This window comes from Rhinatrema bivittatum, chromosome 3 (assembly GCF_901001135.1).
Source record: "Rhinatrema bivittatum chromosome 3, aRhiBiv1.1, whole genome shotgun sequence".
Classification (NCBI taxonomy): Eukaryota; Metazoa; Chordata; class Amphibia; order Gymnophiona; family Rhinatrematidae; genus Rhinatrema; species Rhinatrema bivittatum.
In genome coordinates, this window is record NC_042617.1 from 414,419,689 (window position 1) to 414,439,215 (window position 19,527).

The window sequence follows — 19,527 nt, forward strand, 5'->3', positions numbered from 1 at the left end:
GAAGTTACGCCTGCCTCCCAGCAGGCGCAACTTACACGCACCAGCCGACGACCGGCCCACGATTCCCGGCACAGCGGCAAATGGCCGCTGTGCTTGGAGGCTCAGGCCATGCCCCGCCCCTGGAGCACCCATGCCCCACCCCCTTTTGCAAGCCCCGGGACATATGCGCGTCCTGGGACTTGCGTGCGCCACCGAGCCTATGCAAGATAGGCTCGGCGCGCGCAGGAGCAGCTTTTTGGGGGTTACGCGCGTATCTTACATGTGTAACCCTTTGAAAATCTGCCCCTGTGATTTTTTACGAATGATCATTAACTTGGCAGATACAGTTCCAAAAGACCCCAAACCATTATCTATTCTAAACGAAAGAGCTAGCTTCAATTTAATGATTGCTGTCCAAAGAGAGTCCCAAATTATTTCTGCAGGCTTAACCATTATCTGAGGTCCAGCTAGTTAAAGACCTTGATCCTGATGGGACCTCCAAGGAAGGATCTTGTGACCGAATAGAATTTGCTGATTCTTCCTCAGGACCCAGGGAAAATGGATTAGGGACCTGTGGTGGCGCTGGGCCAGAGGGACAGAGAGATAGATGCCTCTAATAGAGCATAGCCAGATGAACCAGAGGCTCAAAGCTCACTGGTTCTCATACTTGAACTAGTGAAATTAAAGGATTCCAGAACTGGTTGGGTAAGTTGGGGGGTAGACTAAGAAGAAGGTAATAATCTCAGGTTACCTTTCCTTTTTTTGCCCATACCAGCTTTAGATATACACGAATTGTAAGAAGAAGAATCCTCCAAAACTGTTAGAAGGGATGCGCCCCTTTGGCACGCAGCTTTGATGCACACTGGCAGTTGTGCGCCAATGCATGCCGTGCTTTATCAACCAGGTCCTGGGAAACGCTCTGACATCAGGCAGCAGCTGTAGATGGGTTCACAGATGTCAGGGGAACCGGGCAGGGAAACCTCCTCATGCTCTCATGATGTTCTGGTGCATGCCATGCCTTTTCAACCAGGTCCTGGGAAATACTCTGACATCAGGCAGCAGCGGTAGATGGGTTCCCGGATGTGAGGGGGAACCGGGCAGGGAAACTTCCTCACGCTCACCCGATGTCCTGGTGCACACCGCACTTTTTGAATCAGGTCCTGGGGAAACTCTCTGATGTCAGGCAGCAGCGGTAGATGGGTTCCTGGATGTCAGGGGTGGAGAAACCTCCTCAAGCTCTCCCCCACTTGGATTTCTCTAAGTCTATAACTTTGGTGTTATAATATATGGGCCTATGCTTGCTGTATCATTTCTAGTTTATTTATTTGAAGTTTTTACTCCAAATAATATTTAATAATTCTTAGCAAGTTGGATTCAACCTTTTTAAGATTTGCTTATGTTTTAATAATATCATTCTACTCATACAATGCTATCTTTCAATTCATTCTTTCTTTAATTCTTACAACTATAGAAGACTAGAGCCAAAGAACAGTACATCTTGTTCTTTGTTCACGGCATGCCCAGCTAGTCATTGATTTAGAAGGCATTCTCTTTTCCTTTTATATTAGAAATGTTATCACTCTTCAGTGGAATCATGCAAATTTAGCTGTGCATTTCTACTTACCTAGAATTTATTTTTCTTTCCATTGGATCCTTTGCCTTCACCCCATCTGCAATCATAATCACAATTTTTTGTTTACTTACTTGATTTATATTTTGCTTTTTCAGGCACTTCAAAGCAGATTACTTTCCGATATTTTAAGTATTTACTGTCCCCAGAGGGCTCATGAGCTAAGATTGTACTTGGGTCAATGGAAGGTGAAGTCCCTTGCAAAGGTCACAAAGAGCAGCAGCAGTAGCAGCAGCAGGATTTGAACTCTCACTTACTGCATGCTGTTCTAACCACTGGGCTACTCTTAGTACTTAGAGCAGCAATTTCCTCCTACTTCTTGGGACTTCCAGTTCAACTGGAATCAGGGCTGAAATGTGATGCATGAGCCTTTAATCACTCTTTTTTTTATATTTTATTTTCCCTCCCAACTTTATCCCAGTAGTCATTGCAGAGTGGGTCCTTGGCTGGGGCCATGTGCTACAGAGCTTCCTGTAGAATCATGGGCACTGAGGCATCATTATTTTGCAATGATTCTGACTTTCTCCCATACCAGGTCTATGAATCTCCAGCCCTGGCTGACCCAGTGAGCAGAAAACCTGAGCTGGGAATCAAATCTCAATGGCTATGATTAGCACTGCCCCTGGGCCAACATATAATCATTATATTAATATGTTCCTATATTTGCTTATAAGGACCCTTTTGTCAACCCAGTAAAATGTAGGCCTAATAAAATGGCTATTACAATAACTGCTTAAAATAATATACAGTAATAGAGATATATGATTGATTCATCCATGATTCAAAACTACTGTGAATTGTGAATGCACTACTAAAAACATACAGAACAAGTCATCATATTTGAACTTGATCACTTATCGTGGTTATATTTCCCAGACATGGTTGAAGCAACTAACTTATATTAGTAGATATTTTAATTTCTGGATAATACCACCAAAATGCATGGCTACAAGAATCGGCGCAATGTCAGACTGAAAAAGACTTGTGTCCACCAGAATCAGGCTTCCATAGCCACTGTTTATACTCAGTACCATTATTATTATTATTATTATTATTCATTAGCTATTAATTTTGACTCAGCAGTTTCTTCTTCATTCTTTCAACTTTCAGCTCAGACATCATTGGCCTCTTCTGGTGCTGTGGTACCATGAGTCATCATTTGCAACTATCTCAGTGGTTTCCCAATTTTAACCCCCTTTCTTTCTAGCTTGACCTTTGCAGTGATAATCCTTAAATCAAAGGGCCAAAGACCACAGTTCCCTCCAGAACCCAGTGCACATGTATTCCGAGTCTGACCATTAAGTGTTACCACTGTGCAATAGCTGGGACTCCCTACCCATCGCCCCTTCTCTGGAGGCTGTGACCGCTCCTTCTGCAGCATACAAATCATATTCATTAATGCTGAATATTTCTACATTCACTTTTAATCTTTATGAATCCAGTGTCTTATAGGGTGCATTCATGCAGATATAGTTCTGTTAATGCATTTAAGGCCGGATTTTAAAAGCACTGCATGGGTAAATCCAGCCGGATTTACGTGCACAGGGCACTCGTGCGCCGGTGCGCCTATTTTGCGTAGGCCGCTGGCACGCGCATAGCCCCAGGAAGCGCGTAAGTCCCGGGGCTTCGTAAAAGGTGCGGGATGGGGCATGTCCGGGGGTCAGGGGGCGGTTCGGGGCGGGACCGGGGGACGTGGCACCGGCCCGGGGGTGTGGTCGAGGCCTCCGGACCAGCCCCCGGGTCGGGTGATGGCGCGCCAGCAGCCCGCTGGCGCACGCAGATTTACGCCTGCTTTTGGCAGGCGTAAATCTGCCAACAAAGGTAGGGGGGGTGTTAGATAGGGCCGGGGGGGTCGGTTAGGTAGGGGAAGGGAGGGGAAGGTGAGGGGAGGTGGAAGGAAAGTTACCTCCGAGGCCGCTCTGATTTCAGAGCGGCCTCGGAGGGATCAGGCAGCATGCACCGGGCTCGGCTACGCGCGTATCTTATAAAATCCAGCGTACTTTTGTTCGCGCCTGGTGCACGAAAAAAAGTACGCGCGTGCGTAAATTTATAAAATCTACCCCTTAGTCTGTAAGCCTCTTGGATATTTGTATCATTGTACAAATATTGTTTCTATTGTATCAATACAGCAGTTGACTTTGTGAATGTATTCATGAGATTAGCTATTAGCTGTACTTTCCAAGGAAAGGGTACAAAATAATCAATAGGATGGAAACGTTTTTTGATTGAAAGGATACATTCTAGGGATTCAAAGCTTATTAGATTATTTATGGGTTTTTACCTTGGATCCTTACACAAACTGTCAACTGTAACATTTTCATTACTTGGAATGTGTAGAAGAAAGGGTACTTTCGTCAGCTTCATGAATGAATCTAAAGATATATTGCAGTTGCACTGCACTAGTACACAGTCCACTAGATATGAGATTATTTGTATATGCTATTACATCTGAGTAAAGGGATTGGGGACGGGGAGGGAACAGGGTTGACAGCACTGTTTCTTCATAGACCTAGTGAAAGGAACATAGCCCTGGAAAGATACACATACACTGAGTCCACAAAAAAAAAATATCACCTTGTTGAGCCTCCTTTCTACATATGCAAGAGACTAACACAATAAACCACATTACTTTTCCAGGGTCCAAATGTAATCACCAGTGAAACATAATTGAGCATCTTATAAATTCAGCCAAGCTTTCTGCCTGGTTTTTCTCTGCCCGATTCATTGACACATTTAAACTAGGATTCTCTCTGGTACACTGCTTCAAGGAGGAGCTGCTATGCTGTAGAGTGAGCACCTCAAAGCAATGATACATTTTGGTCCTTTGTTTTAAAAATATCCAATGAAATTCCAGGCACAGCTTTGTTAGGAGACAATTCTGTAACCTGCTAATCTAACAGTAAAGTTTATGTGCATTTGTACAGCATTGCATAGGTCTACTTAAAAATGATAAATAGTAATAGTAGTAATAGTAGTATAAAACTAATCTTTAAAAAGAAATGACATTTCCCTTCAAGTTTCAGAGATTTTCACCATCTTATCCAATGTAAATTTGTTATCTAGCTAAGTTGTCAGCAAATATTTGAGGAAAGAGAACCATTTCAATAGTGTTTTTTGTTGTTTTTTTTACAAAGCACAAAAATTTGAGAATTAATCTCATTCTCCTCTTTCTTCATTTCTGCATCCGCTCATGTTTTCTCTCTTTCCTTCATTTTCTCTCACCATCTCCCTATGTAATTTTCTGCCGCACATCTTCCTCTCTTCTATCCCACCTATCATCTTTCCACTCAACTTTCTCAGATTCCCCCATGTCACTCCCTTCCTTGCCTTCTTCTACCCTCCCCTTATTCCTTCCCATTCCATTTCTCATTCTCCTCTCCTCATCTTTTCTGGCTTTTTCTCATTCTTTCCTGCCTTTTTTTCCCTCACTTGCCTTTCTTTTCATTCCTTATTCCATTCTTCCCTCTTTTACCCTGCCTCCCATTTCCTTTTCTTCTACCTCCCTCCTTCTCTCATGCTCCCTTTCATTCCACTGAAGTTCCCTCTTTTTTCTCATTCTCTCCCCACCCTTTGTCATTTCCTTGGACTCTTCATTCTTTCTTTCTCTGCATCTATCGTCTTATAATGTTTTCCTAACCATCATTATCTTATTCTCTCACTTCTTCTTTTACTCCCTTTTAATTCATTCTTTAGTCTCTTCCTTCCCTGTCCCAGCTTTCCCTCTATCTTTCTTCTCTCCTTTTTTATTTTCTCTCTTTCACTCCTTTTATTCCCCACCCATTCTTCTATCATTCTAACCTCCTCTAATTCTCTCCTCCTTTTTAAAATCCCCTCTTACTTCCTTCTCTCAATCTATTTTTTCTTCTCTTATTTTTTCTTTTCTCATTCTCCTCCTTTTTTGTTTCTATATCTCCTTCTCTAGTTCTCCCAGTCCTTCTTCCTCATTTTCTTCCTGCTCCTTCTCATGCTCCAATTCTTTTTTCTTCTCTTATTCTCATCCTTACCTTCTTTTTCCTACTTGCTTCCTTTTTCATTCTGCTCTTTCTTTCTCCTTACACACATCCTCCCTTCTTTTCCTCATTCTTCTTTTTCCCTCTTCCTTAAATTCTTCTTTCTAAAATTCACTGTTTCATTGTCTCAATTATTTCTGGAGTTCATCTTCCTATGACTGTAACTACAAGGGCTGTTTGCCTCGATTCCTTTTGTTATAGGCCCATGAAGGCCCGTAGTAGTTGCACATCAACGTACTACAGACTCAGGGGCTATTGCAATATCATGTGTGAAAAATGCGCATTCAAAATAGGTGTGCATTTTTTCAGCAGGCGCACATCCACCTCTCCTGGGCACCCAATGCAGTATTCAAATGAAACCAAAATGAAAATGGCACCAAAAAACATGCAGTGTTCAACAAAGAGCAACCGTAGTGCTACCCATTTTATTGCATCAAACGTTCATACTGCATCAGTCGTGCGCCATGTGGATGTGCATACATTTTGCCAAAAGGGCATTCATTCTGTCAAATGGAATTTGGGGAATGTTTATTCAAAAAATTATATTTGGAAATCGAATTCTGCACCCCCAACATGATGTCATAATGTGAGGTCATAATCCTGCTAGGAAGGTATATAAATCATTGCTGGGATTCAAACTGTCCTTTTGTGCTCAGTTCAAATAGGTTCTGTGCTCTTTACAGACTGGTGTGCACTGGTGTCTGGCATTTGGATTATTCAACATTGCAGGAGGATTGACAATGCTTCATTTTCAACAGGTAAAAGGTATTTGCTTTGTCTTTGTTTGTTTTTCTTAAGTGTATTGTACTTATTTTATATTACTTATGTTTCTTCCATTTATAAATTGTTCAGATTCCACTACTTTCAATTGCCTTTTCTTCTACAGTATGGACTGTTGGCTGTGGATGAACAGACACCCAAGGCCTAGACGCCGATAAAAGGAGCCGGGCTTGGGCGACCATTATGGGCCTGATTCTGAACGCCCAAGCCCTGGACTCCTATGAAAGGAGCTGGAATTGTGCATTGGTTATGAGCCTGTCCCCAGATGCCCAAGTCCTGGACACCGATGAAAGGAGCCAGACACTGGCATCCATTATAGGCCTGACCCTGGATGCCCAAGTCCTGGATGCCACTGAAAAGAACCGGACTTTGGTGTCCATTATGGGCCTGTCTTCGGACGCCCATGCCCTGGATGCCAATGAAAGGAGACAGACATGGGCGTTGGTTATGAGCCTGTCCCTGGATGCCCAAGTTCTGGATGCCTGATATGGGCCTATCCCCAGACATCCAAGTCCTGGATGGCACCAAATGGAGCTGGACTTGGGCATCCACTATGCGCATCGGCAAGGGCCTGTAAATGGATGCACAAAGTATGGACATCCTTCTTTAAAATGTTGGTTTTCCTATCTCTACATGACCTGTTCCTTTGACCTTCCATTAACTGTGTGCTTTCCCATTTGTTCATGTTATCCATGTGGCCTGTTCCTGTGGCCTTACATTAACTGCTTGTTTTTCTATGGGTTCATTATTTCCATGCAGCCTGTGCCTTTGGCATTGCATTAAATAAGTTTTGCCTGTCTGTCTGAAATATCCATGTGGCCTGTTCCTTTGTCTTTCTATTAACTGCATGTTTTCCTATCTGACAATGTGTCAGGTTTGTATGAATCATTTGTTGAAAATTATATTGACATCATTTAGTGGACAGTAAGTATTCATACATGTTATCTTGAATCACAATGTTGTTTTACAAACACCATTCATATGCAATGTTTTTATTTGTATTCACAGTTCCGATGAGCAGAGAGTGTCATTGTCATGGTCAATGTTGGAGACAATGGAAATACGAGTACGAGTGGCGATCATCCCTGGAGAAGTCTCCCCTGAATGGAAGATACACGGAGAGGGGGTCTTTGGGGTTGAACCCCAATCTGGAGTTGCTGGACCAAATCCTGGAGTATGAAGTTTCCTCCGGCCCCTGAATCAATGAGGGCTAGCGTTTCAAACTCTCTGTTGGGAAGGAGTAAGGTTACCGGAACAGTGCACGGGGAGGTAGAAGGTGTGTGACCTAGGGTTAGCTCCCCGACTGTCCCTAGGTCCAAGCGTTTCCCGGGCGTTCACTACAAAGAGCAAGGAAATGGCCCTTGCCAGCGCAATACATGCAGAGGCCCAGAGACCAACATCTCCTCCTTTCTTCTTGAGAGATAGAACCCCGGCCCACCTGCATGGGTTCTGGATCTTGAGTCCCCGGGGAAGAAGATGGGGAGTGCCTGTTTCAGGAAGTTGTGGGCCCGGAGCTCCCAGGTCGGTGAGCAGACCTTCTCTCCCAGAATCGGCGTTGGATACGATTGTCCACGCGGCCCGCTAGATCAATGAGATCGTTCAAGTCGTCCTGGAGATCTCTGGCTGCCAACTCAACCTGGAGTTTTGGGGAGAGGCTTTCCAAAAAGATGCCATGCAGGCTGTCACTTCCCCAGTTCAATTCGGCGGCGAGAGTCTGAAAGTCCACGGCATGTTCAGCCAAAGGCCGGTTACCTTGACGCAGCTGGAGCTGTTCAGATGCGGCAGTGGGTTTGCGGGAGGATTCGAAGACCCGCCAAAAGGCGGTGACAAACTGTACCAAGTTGTCCAGGCAGGAGTTCTGACACTCCCAGAGGTTGGAGGCCCATGCTAGGGGTCTCCCGTCCAGCAGGGAGATAATAAAACTTGTCTTGACCCGGTCTGTCGGAAACTGAAGCAGAAGGAGGTTGAATCGAATATAGCACTGGTTCAGGATCCCTCGGCAAAGCTTTGCGTCTCCTGAGAACCACAAGGGTACTGGCTTCTGTATGGATGCTGCTGATCCAGAGTTGGTACCAGCTCCAGGTACCGAGGAACTGGAAGCAGTGGCTCTGCCCACGCGGTCGGCTAATCCCTGCACTGTAGCCATCAGGGAGTCGACGCAAGTTTGCTGCTGTTGCAGCCTCTGAGTAATTCCCGGGATGGCTTTCAGGCCTGCAAGATCCGCCAGGTCCATGGCCTTGCAAACTGTAACGGTTGTGGACCCTTGGGCTGGCTGAGACAGTTGGAGGAGTGCTGTGGAGGCCCACAGCGAACGTCAAAGCCAAGAGGCGGCACAGAAGAGACTCTGTAGGCACCCGGACCTCTTGGACTTAGGTGGGACCCTATGTGACCAAGGATCTGGGCAGCGGCTGAAGAGGTGGAACAGAGGTCAGCTGGGCCCAGGAGGCAGGAGAGACTTTACCCTCAGAAGCCCGCGGCTCCCCTGGGAGAAGCCCGTGAGAGCCCAAGCCACTGGGACTTAGGAGAATCCTCTGGGCCAACGGGTACCAGATACATGAGGTATTGGCAGAAGTCAAAGACGATGTCCAGGAACAAAGCCGGGTCAGGAGCCAGGAGTCAGAGATCTGAACCAAAGCCAGGGATGGAAGCTGAAGACAGAGTCGTGGGACGGAGCCGGGTCAGAAGCCAGAAGTCAGACTGAGAATACCAAAACCAGGGGCGGAAACTGAAGACAAGTCAGGAGACGAAGCCGGGTCAAAGCCAGAAGATGGAAGAGAAGATCCAAGATCCTATGCAGCAACTAGACACTCCGAAAACAGAGGGAACCTCGTTGCAAGGCACTGAGGGAGTCTAGATGCAGGGTTTAAATACCCTGAAGGCGTCTGACGTCATCCAAGGCAGGACTGAGGTTTTCCCACGCTGGTCCCTTTAAGTGGGACTCCTCCTCGCACGCGCTCATCTAGGGGGTGGGGACAGCCGCGGCGGATCGTCAGCGTCTCTCCCAAGGAGGGAGAGACGCACTGGAAGGCCTGCAGGCCCGCGGAGACCCCGAAACGGCCCGGGCCTTCCCCGAGGTAGGTGGAGTGACCGGGGCACAGCCCGGGACCGCAACAGTTGCTGCCATAACAAATTTTCTCATTTTGCATGAATTTGCACATTTTGCCATGTATTCTCTTTCTATTACAAGAAAATCCATGTACATACAATAAAAGCAATACTGTTTTCCTTGCCTAATTGTTTTGTAACTTTCTTTTGAAAAAATGTTGACAGGATTGATTTGCTCTGAATTTTGCCAGAGCTCCTATTGTCAATCTTCCAACTGTGAGACACTGTGTTATCTTCTCTTTTGCTATTGATTCTAACTTTCCTCCAGACTTTGATATCAGATTCACAGGCCAGTAATTATTTCTAAAAGATCAGAAAGATCACACAGCAGATGAACTATCAAAGAGTGAAGCACCAGAAGCATTGAGACTTTTAAAATTAAGTTAATTGACTGATAAAAAAAGATTATTGAAACATTCTAACTAGAACATTCAAAACCATATTAAGTAAACTGGTTTATAATGCACTGATTTATATCTGGATATACATTTTTATTCTTTAAACTGTTGTTCTAGTAAATGATCTAGATTTTTAATTACTGTAATCTTTACAGTTTGTTTAACTTAGCATGTGTGGAATGCTTTGCTGCACGTTGCTTTGTTTTGCTAAGTGGTACCGATCCAATACCCAATGCATCTGTTTTCTGAGAATGAGAGAGGAACACTTAAACTAATGGATTGGTAACAAGGAGACCCTGGTTCAAATGTACAGTGGAGGGAGGAGAGAGGTGAGTAAAATGGCTGCCCATGCATCAGGCCCAAAGGAATCTCATCAACAAGGCTGCTGTTACCTATGGGCATAGCAGAGGCCCCTTTGCATGAACACACAGGGCTCTGCTCCTATGAATCTACTGGCCAGTGCCTTCACTCTTACACAACATAAATAGCACTGGCAGCATGCAGGGAACAGGAGAGGAGAGATGAGCCTGAAGCAGAGTAGAGCAAAGAAGAGCTACTCTGCTCCCTAGTCTAGCCCTTCTCTCCTATCCACAGAGAACATGAGGGGAGAGGTGATGTTGGAGTGATTACTAGAGTAAAGAATTCAGCTTCTGTCTACATATTTCTATCTCTAATTTGTGGTCACTTATTCCTTTACAGCACAGCTCCATGCCCCTGAGGCACAAGGACTATTTCACAGGGATGTGCAGAGCAAAATTTTATGTTCATATTTCTTATGTCCGAAAGGGGGTCCCACTTGCGGCCAATATGGACATAAAAAAAATCCAATGAGTTGGGTATATGTACATATGTGCAAAAAAAAAATTTAAACCCCCTCACCCTCCTTAATCCCCCCCCAGACTTACCACAACTCCCTGGTGATGGAGCGAGGAGTGAGGACGCCATTTCTGCAATCCTTGGCGAGAAGCATGTGACATCGGCGGCACGTCGAGTGACGCCGGCGTCACGTGATTCCCGGCGAGTTCGCGCCGGACGGCTCGTTCGGCCCAAAAAGAACTTTTGGCCAGCTTGGGGGGGCCTCCTGACCCCCCCTCGCCAAGGATTGCAGAAATGGCGTCCTCACTCCTCGCTCCATCACCAGGGAGTTGTGGTAAGTCGGGGGGGGGGGGGATTAAGGAGGGTGAGGGGGTTTATATTTTTATTTTGGCTCAACAATCGCGATTTCCCACATATCCAACATATCTATGTTGGATATGTGGGAAATCCGATCGTTTATGTCGAATCAATTTTTTAAGTTAAAAAAAAATATGAGTAGCGTTTTACTAATGCGGTCAATCCGAATGCACACCCCTACTATTTCAGTCATACAGGTTGACATAAACTTTATGCCTCAAAAAACTTCTACTTTTCTCAGATGCCTTTTGTTATACAACTAGCCTTTAATAGCAACTCTCCAGTCTGTCACATAATCATCTGAAAAGAATTAGCAACATTCCCTTCTTTTTAAACACTTCTTAAAAGTTCCGAATGCTGATTTTAAAAGCCAGGTGAATTTTACTTGAGAGATTCTGCACACTGACTCTCTATACATTGTTGATCTTCTCTAATATTCATATTAGCATATGCAGCCTAAAAATATTTCTCTTATCCTATTCTAACCAAATTTTAGTTATATTCACAACTGTACTTCCTCAATCTCTTTTTCATTCATCAAGTCATACCTCAAGTGCTCATACTTGTACTCTATACACATGCATTATACTTTTACACATATATATATCTCTCATCTGCACAAACAGCACACATCTATGGTTCAAATGTTCACCAGAACTCTAGGGATATCTAAAGACATATATACCATATTTGCTGGCGTATATGATGCACTTTTTCCCCCTCAAAATACTGGAAAAATTTGGAGTGTGTCCTATACGCCGGTAATCAAAATTAACAGCATCCGGTGAGGGGGGGGAGTGATGTGGTGGCGTCGGGGAGCGAGGGTGCGCCACCCGATTGGCCCAGCACTGACATCAAAATCAATAGCTGGCTATGCTTAAAAAAATGGCAGGGAGAGGGAGGAGCAAGATCTGGAAGAAGAGTTATTGAGATGCTGCAGCATTTTTATTTTCTTCAAAGTTCCTTTTTATTATGAATATTAATTCAGCCTCAGGTTTGTTGATGAGATTTAAAGTGCTAGAGGATGACATGCCAGTTCACATCATGACAAAGATCTTTGTTTCCCTGGAAACAAGTGGCTTCACTGGCAAAGTTTAATGCAATGCTACCAAGAGTAAGGGGAAGCCGCGCTTTGGCAAAAGGGGCTTGCTGAAGCGCGGCTTCCCCAATCAAAATAAAACTCATCAAAAATATTGAAAATGATTTTTTACCTTAAAAATGTGTTTAAAAAGGGGGTGCATCTTATACACCACTGCGTTCTATATGCCGGCAAATACGGTAGTACTAGTGTGCTGCACTACTAAACTGACAAGCACAGTTCATTCATACTGCCTAGAACTATCTAGTACTGCAATATACAGTCATATTTCTCAATCACACAAACTATTTTTTTTATTTATATTCCATAGGTACTGTGGGTACACATATAGAATGCATACTGTTCTTAAATAAAATAAATAGAAAGTCAGTAGACAATTGTAGTAATCAAGTTCCCCAGGTGCTGCCATGATGCCCATACATCAAGAGAGAACTCCCTGTAGGGCTATGTATGCAGTCAAGATCCTCAGAATGCAGTTTTGCTAGATAAATGTGGAGGAGAATTAGTCATTGTGGTTTGAGCTTATTGTTGTCCTGTGTTGAAATGTCAATTTTAGTCTTTCGAGAATCCAAGATGATGCCGGCACTGCAGCTCTGAACGCCATGGAAACTTTTCCTGGTGAATTTCTTGAAATATTGACTGAAAAATGCCCCACAGTGCTAGGAAGAGATGTGCGAGGGAAAGGACCTATCCTGAGGTTCTTCCAGAGCCTCCTTTGACTGGCCCGATGGACACCCATGTGGCTTGGGGGGGGGAGGGGCCCTTCATCGGGAGAGGAGTCACGTCGGCAGGGAACCTTGGATGAAGCATAGGTTCCCCTGCCAGACTCGGCTACATCTTTGTCCCCTATGTAGAGAGAGGTGCTGGTGAACCATGCTACACTAAGGAACCCGGAAGTGAACCTGGCTGTACTACCAGCCGAAGTTGCAGGCAGTTTGAGAGGCCAGTAGGGAGTTCTTACCCAGGAGGAGAGAGTGTGGACTTCACCCCAGTGGGATTTGACGTGGGATCTGGCAACTCAGCCATGGGAGAGTGCTTGGTGAGGAATGTAAGAGGCTTATCTACCTCCCTATCGATTAGTCAGAGGTTTCATCTTGCTAAACCCAACCAGGTAACTTTAAATTCTCTTTGGGACGCCATTGAAGGATTGGGGAATTTAATATCTAATCAGCTCAATCCTTTGAGAGATCAAATTAGCATGAGCTGCATATACAGAAGCTGGAAGGTTCTGTTAAAATTACTCCGCAGGAATTTGAAGAGGTCAGGATTACAGTGACTTCAAATAAGCTTTTGCAGGATTCCCCTATAAAGGATAATTCATATTTGATGAGTAGGTTGAAAAATATTGAGAATACGCTTAAAGGAAAGAATCTATGATTCGTGAACTTTCCTAAATTACCGTATATTTCCCCAAAAGATATGTTTAAGAGATATCTAATGGAAATTTTAAAAGTGCCTGAAGAAACTATACCACCTTTGACGCGAGCGTTTTATTTACCTTTAATGAAAAGGGCATGAGAAAATAATCTGGCTGGGGTAGCAAGGAGATTGTGATAAATTGCAGGAAGACCTTGTGAGACTGGAAAATTGGGCATCAAAATGGCAGATGAAATTTAATGTGGATAAGTGCAAGGTGATGCATATAGGGAAAAATAACCCATGCTATAGTTATACAATGTTAGGTTCCATATTAGGTGCTACCACCCAAGAAAGAGATCTAGGCGTCATAGTGGATAACGCATTGAAATTGTCAGTTCAGTGTGCTGCGGCAGTCAAAAAAAGCAAACAGCATGTTGGGAATTATTAGAAAGGGAATGGTGAACAAAACGGAAAATATCATAATGCCTCTGTATCGCTCCATGGTGAGACCGCACCTTGAATACTGTGTACAATTCTGGTCGCCGCATCTCAAAAAAGATATAATTGTGATGGAGAAGGTACAGAGAAGGGCTACCAAAATGATAAGGGGAATGGAACAGCTCCCCTATGAGGAAAGACTAAAGAGGATAGGACTTTTCAGCTTGGAGAAGAGACGGCTGAGGGGGGATATGATAGGGGTGTTTTAAATCACGAGAGGTCTAGAACGGGTAGATGTGAATCGGTTATTTACTCTTTCAGAAAATAGAAAGACTAGAGGGCACTCCTTGAAGTTAGCATGTGGCACATTTAAAACTAATCGGAGAAAGTTCTTTTTCACTCAACGCACAATTAAACTCTGGAATAAGTTCTTGGAGGAGAAGTCTATTATCTGCTATTAAGTTGACTTAGAAAATAGCCACTGCTATTACTAGCAACAGTAACATGGAATAGATTTAGTTTTTGGGTACTTGCCAGGTTCTTCTGGCCTGGATTGGCCACTGTTGGAAACAGGATGCTGGGCTTGATGACCCTTGGTCTGACCCAGTATGGCACACACATGGACTTGTGAGCTGGTGCACGCGTGTTAGAAAATCCCGGTCGGCGTACGCAAGGGGAGGTAGAATTTCACGAATTCATGTGGCGATGCATCATCGGGCTTCCCCAGTTCCCTACCCTCTACCCTAACCTCCCTTCCCCTTCCCCTATCCTACCTGCCCCCTATCCCTGTCCTAGGCCCCCCATTTTTTTACTTACTTTTTGTTCCTGCCAAGGAGCTGGAGCAAGTTGCAAATGGCCGCTGTACTGGGTGCCTCTAGCTCCGCTCCGCCCCGCCCGCTGGTCTGTCCCACCCCGCCCCTCTGTTGAGGCCCGGCTCTTGTGTGCATAAAAGGTGTTACGCACGTGGCCGGGCTCCTTTTAAAATGCATGCACTGCATGCAAGGCCCGGCCACACACATAACCTCTGTGTTTTACGCGAGTGGGCCATTACAAATCCGGCCAATAATATAAAATAAGCCGTTCGCAGGTACTTGTTCGCACAATTTTATTTGGAGGCATGCATTTGCGCACAAATGACACCCCTACCGCGCAAGTAGGGGGAAATTAGTAGACACGCAGGCTGACTCAATTATCAGTTTCCCCAGTTTGTTTCCAGTTAGCACAGGTAAAGGATAGGACTTCTTAAACCCCCTAGTTAATTAGCCATCCTTTTACCCTGCTAGCTTCTACCCTTAAAAGTCCGCTGATTAGCCTATTTTTTTTTTGTTCCTGGACTTACATGCCATCCTTAGCAGAAGTAAAGTCACATGGTAGGGGATCCCGGAATGCTCTTGTGTGCATAAATACTTATGTGTAGATTTCATTGAGAAATCTAGGAATGCCCATGCCCCACCCAGACCACGCCTCGGGACACCCCTTTTTTTTTTTTTTAATGTTTGTGTGTGTAACCCACTTTAGTAAAAAAGACAATGACATTGAAGAACTGCCAATTGGGTGCTGTCTCTTTAAGGGCTGTAAACACACAGCCCAGCTGTGGTCAGTTTGGGGCATGAGCAAACAGACCATTGCTTCCTGAGCAAGACGGAGGAAGTTCTCTGCTCTGCCCTGAAACTAAAGAAATGTGTCTGTTTTAATTAAGGTAAAGGAAAAAATCCATTCATATGTGCATTCATGTGAATTGTATTGTAGTTCGCTATGCTTATTTAGGAGCCTTGTAATGGATTTTCATTATTATTTTGCCTGTATAATGGGTACAAATTGTTAGGATTAAAGCATGTGCAAACAGACCATTGCTTCCTGAGGGGCTGATGCAATATGGTGCGCTGAGCCGAGTGCACTCTTAACTTGCAGTTGGACACGGGTAGAGTAGGCACAAATCAATCCCCTAATGCAATAAGGGGATTAGCGCCTATTCAGCGTGTGTCTAACACGGAGTGAATGTAATAGCGCTCTTCTCATGCAAATGCATGTGAATGAGGCTATTAGGCATTCACTCCCAATGCAAAAAGAAAAATGTGCATCTCCGACGCACATTTAACTGTCATCTATTAACGCCTGCCAGAAGCAGGCGTTAATAGATGTGCGCATCAAAAAAGGAAGAAAAAAAAAAGAAAAGAAAAAAAAATTCATTACTGGTGGACAGCCATGAAAACCGACACGATAAACCCAGAGTCAGTTTTCGTGACCGCCATACGGTCACCCGTCTCTGCTTCCTCCCCGCCTTTTTTTTTTCTGTCACTTCCTCCTACCTCGTGCCTGCCCTCCCTGTCTTCTCTTGATAGCTTTGGTGATTTCCAGCTGTCCGGGGCTTCCTGTTTAAAAGAATGGCACAGAAGCAGCAGCAGCTGCCTTGCCCCCCTCTCCCAGGCCTCTGCTAAGGGAGTGTCTCGCCGCCTTTTCTCCTGGGGTCTGCTCACCACAGCCCAGGAACTGCACTCCCGCCACCACAGGTCTCCCTGGCACTGTCTCTGCTTCCTCCCCCGCCTTTCAATAAAGGATGACAGACTCGAGCCTGGCCTGGTCACGTGGGACGCCATGCAATAGGAGGTTTTAAAGGGAAACCGATGCCGATAAACCCGGCTGGTTTTAAACCAACGCCGGGTTTATCGGCGTCGGTTTCCCTTACTGCCCACTGGTCACGAAAACTGACTCTGGGTTTATCAGCGTCGGTTGAAACCAGCCAGGTTTATCCGCGTCAGTTTCCCTTAGTGCCGTACGGCACTCATGAAAACTGATGCCGGGTTTATTGGTGTTGGTTTTCATGACCGGCGTACGGCAGTCACGAAAACCATTTGGGGTCGCGTTAGCAAGGATGCACTAAGGGTCGCAAGCAACCCTAGCGCATCGTTGCTAATGCGACCCCCTAATTTGAATATTGCATGGTGCCCCCCCTTTGGGGGGCCATGCATGTGTTAAGAGAGTAGGTGCTGACTGTTCAGCGCCCGCTTTCTTCACGTCTTTATTGCATCGGCCCATGAGTAAGACGGAGGAAGTTCTCTGCTCTGCCCTGAAACTAAATAATTTTGTCGGTTTTAAGTAAGTATCCATGCTGCGAAGGATTAGTAATTTGAATTACCAGAGACTGAGGGATTCCTTTGCAACTAGGGTTCAGCCCTTAGGACCAAAAGAAGGGCTGAAGTCATCTCCCTGTTATGACTGTCGCTCCCCGACGTCTCCATTCCGCGCTCCTTACCTCTCTGGCGACTCCTCCCGCAATTGACGGACGTCTGGTTGCCGCTGCCCCCGGTCCGGCTTGGGCGCTGCCTCCCACCATGCTGTGCAGCTGCCTTAGGGCGTGCGCGCCGCGCGGCCCTGCTTCAAATACTTTCTTTGGTGTGAACCTCTGGGGCGTCCCCCTGTGATGATGTCACGCATCCCGGATACAAAAAGCTTACACTACTGTTAGCTAATCGAGTTAGAAAGGGTTTTCATATAGGAACTCCTTACGGATGGGATTCGCTCTCCGTACCTAGCTACTCTGCCTCTCCATAATTGGACTACTCTATTTGGGGTACCTGCTCCTCAGGGGCCTCTCTCTTCTCTTTCAGGTCGCTGTCTGGAACTGGTACTCGCTACTCGAGGGCCCATGTTCCTGGACTCACTGCCTGGACTTCACTTCTGCCTACACCATCAGTGAGTTACCATCTACTTCTCTCAGAGCTGTTCCCTGGAACCAGGTACTCGCTCCTCGAGGGCCTGCCTCTACTCCAGCTCCTGTGTTTCCTACCGAGAGAATCTGCTTTATGAGTACTCAACCAACGAGGGTCTATTCCACAACCCTGCATATACTTCATTGTACTCACTATCTCAGTTTCTCTTCACTACAGCACAGCCATTGTGGGATCGCTGTTCCAGTGTCCTGAGGGACTACAAGCCCAGCTGAGCTTCATCTCTGCTCACCACTGCCACATCTGGTGGCTCCTCAATACTGTTAATAAAAGATCTATCTGTGTTGTGTGTACTAAGCTGAGCCTGACCTGTGGCCCCTCACGGGACTTCCTCCCCTGTGCGTGGTCAGCAGCCACAGTGTCCAAGGGTCCATCCAAAACCTTACAAACAATAACACTCCCGCCCTTCAGCATTCAAATCACAGTAGGACACAAGCTGGGACTTTGAAATAAATGCGAAGACTGTGTAAAGACTGGAGATAGCTGCTGAATTGTCACCAGTTGAAATCTATGAGCAGTATTTCATGTCTAAGCTACTACCAGTTGCATGTGTTTGCAGAGTGAGCAGAGTGCTAATTATTCAGTAAAGTTTAATGATGTTATATGCTAATGCGGTGTGTAACTTCATTATTGGTGCTGGGCTATCAGTTGAACTGCAGGTCTCTACAGCCTTAACCTTGTATAGTCTGGTTAACCCTGAATTAATAAACAACAAGAAACCAGTGGCATACATATATTACAAGATTACATGTGCATACTCGTCTACTCGCACACTTTTTAAAATCCACACAGCGTGTGCCAGCCTGACTTCTGCGTGTACCTAAGAACATAAGAACATAAAATCATAAGAAATTGCCATACTGGGTCAGACAAAGGGCCCATCAAACCCAGCATCTTGTTTCCAAAAGTGGCCAATTCAGGCTACAAGTACCTGGCAAGTACCCAAATACTAATTAGATCCCATTCTACTGATGCCAGTAATGGCAGCGGCTATTCTTTAAGTTAACTTGATTAATAGCAGTTAATGGACTTCTCCAAGAACTTATCCAAACCTTTTTTAAACCCAGCTATGCTAACTGCACTAACCACATCCTCTGGCAACAAATCCCAGAGCTTAATTGTGCATTGAGTGAAAACAAATTTTCTCCGATTAGTTTTAAATGTGCTACTTGCTAATTTCATGGAGTACCCCCTAGTACTTCTGTTATCTGAAAGAGTAAATAACCGATTTACATTTACCCATTCTAGACCTCTCAAGATTTTAAAGACCTCTAACATAGCCCCCTCAGTCATCTCTTCTCCAATCTGAACAGCCCTATCCTCTTTAACTTTTCCTCATAGGGGAGCTGTTCCATCCCCTTTATCATTTTCTTCACCCTCCTCTGTACCTTCTCCATCGCAACTATATCTTATTTGAGATGCGGTGACCAGAATTGTACACAGTACTGAAGGTGCGGTCTCACTTTGGAGCGATATAGAGGCCTTATGACATTTTCCATTTTATTTACCCTTCCCTTCCTAATAATTCCTAACATCTGTTTGCTTTTTTGATCACCATAGCACACTGAGCCGACAATTTCAATGTGTTTTCCACTAAGACACCTAGATCTCCTTCCTGGGTGGTAACTCCTTAGATAAAACCTAACATCGTGTAACTATATGCAACACCTTGCACTTGTCCACATTAAATTTTGTCTACCATTTGGATGCCCAATCTTCCAATCTCGCAAGTTCCTCCTGCAATTTATCACAATCTGCTTGTGATTTAACTACTCTGAATAATTTTGTATCATCTGCAAATTTGATCACCTCACAGTCATTGTATTCC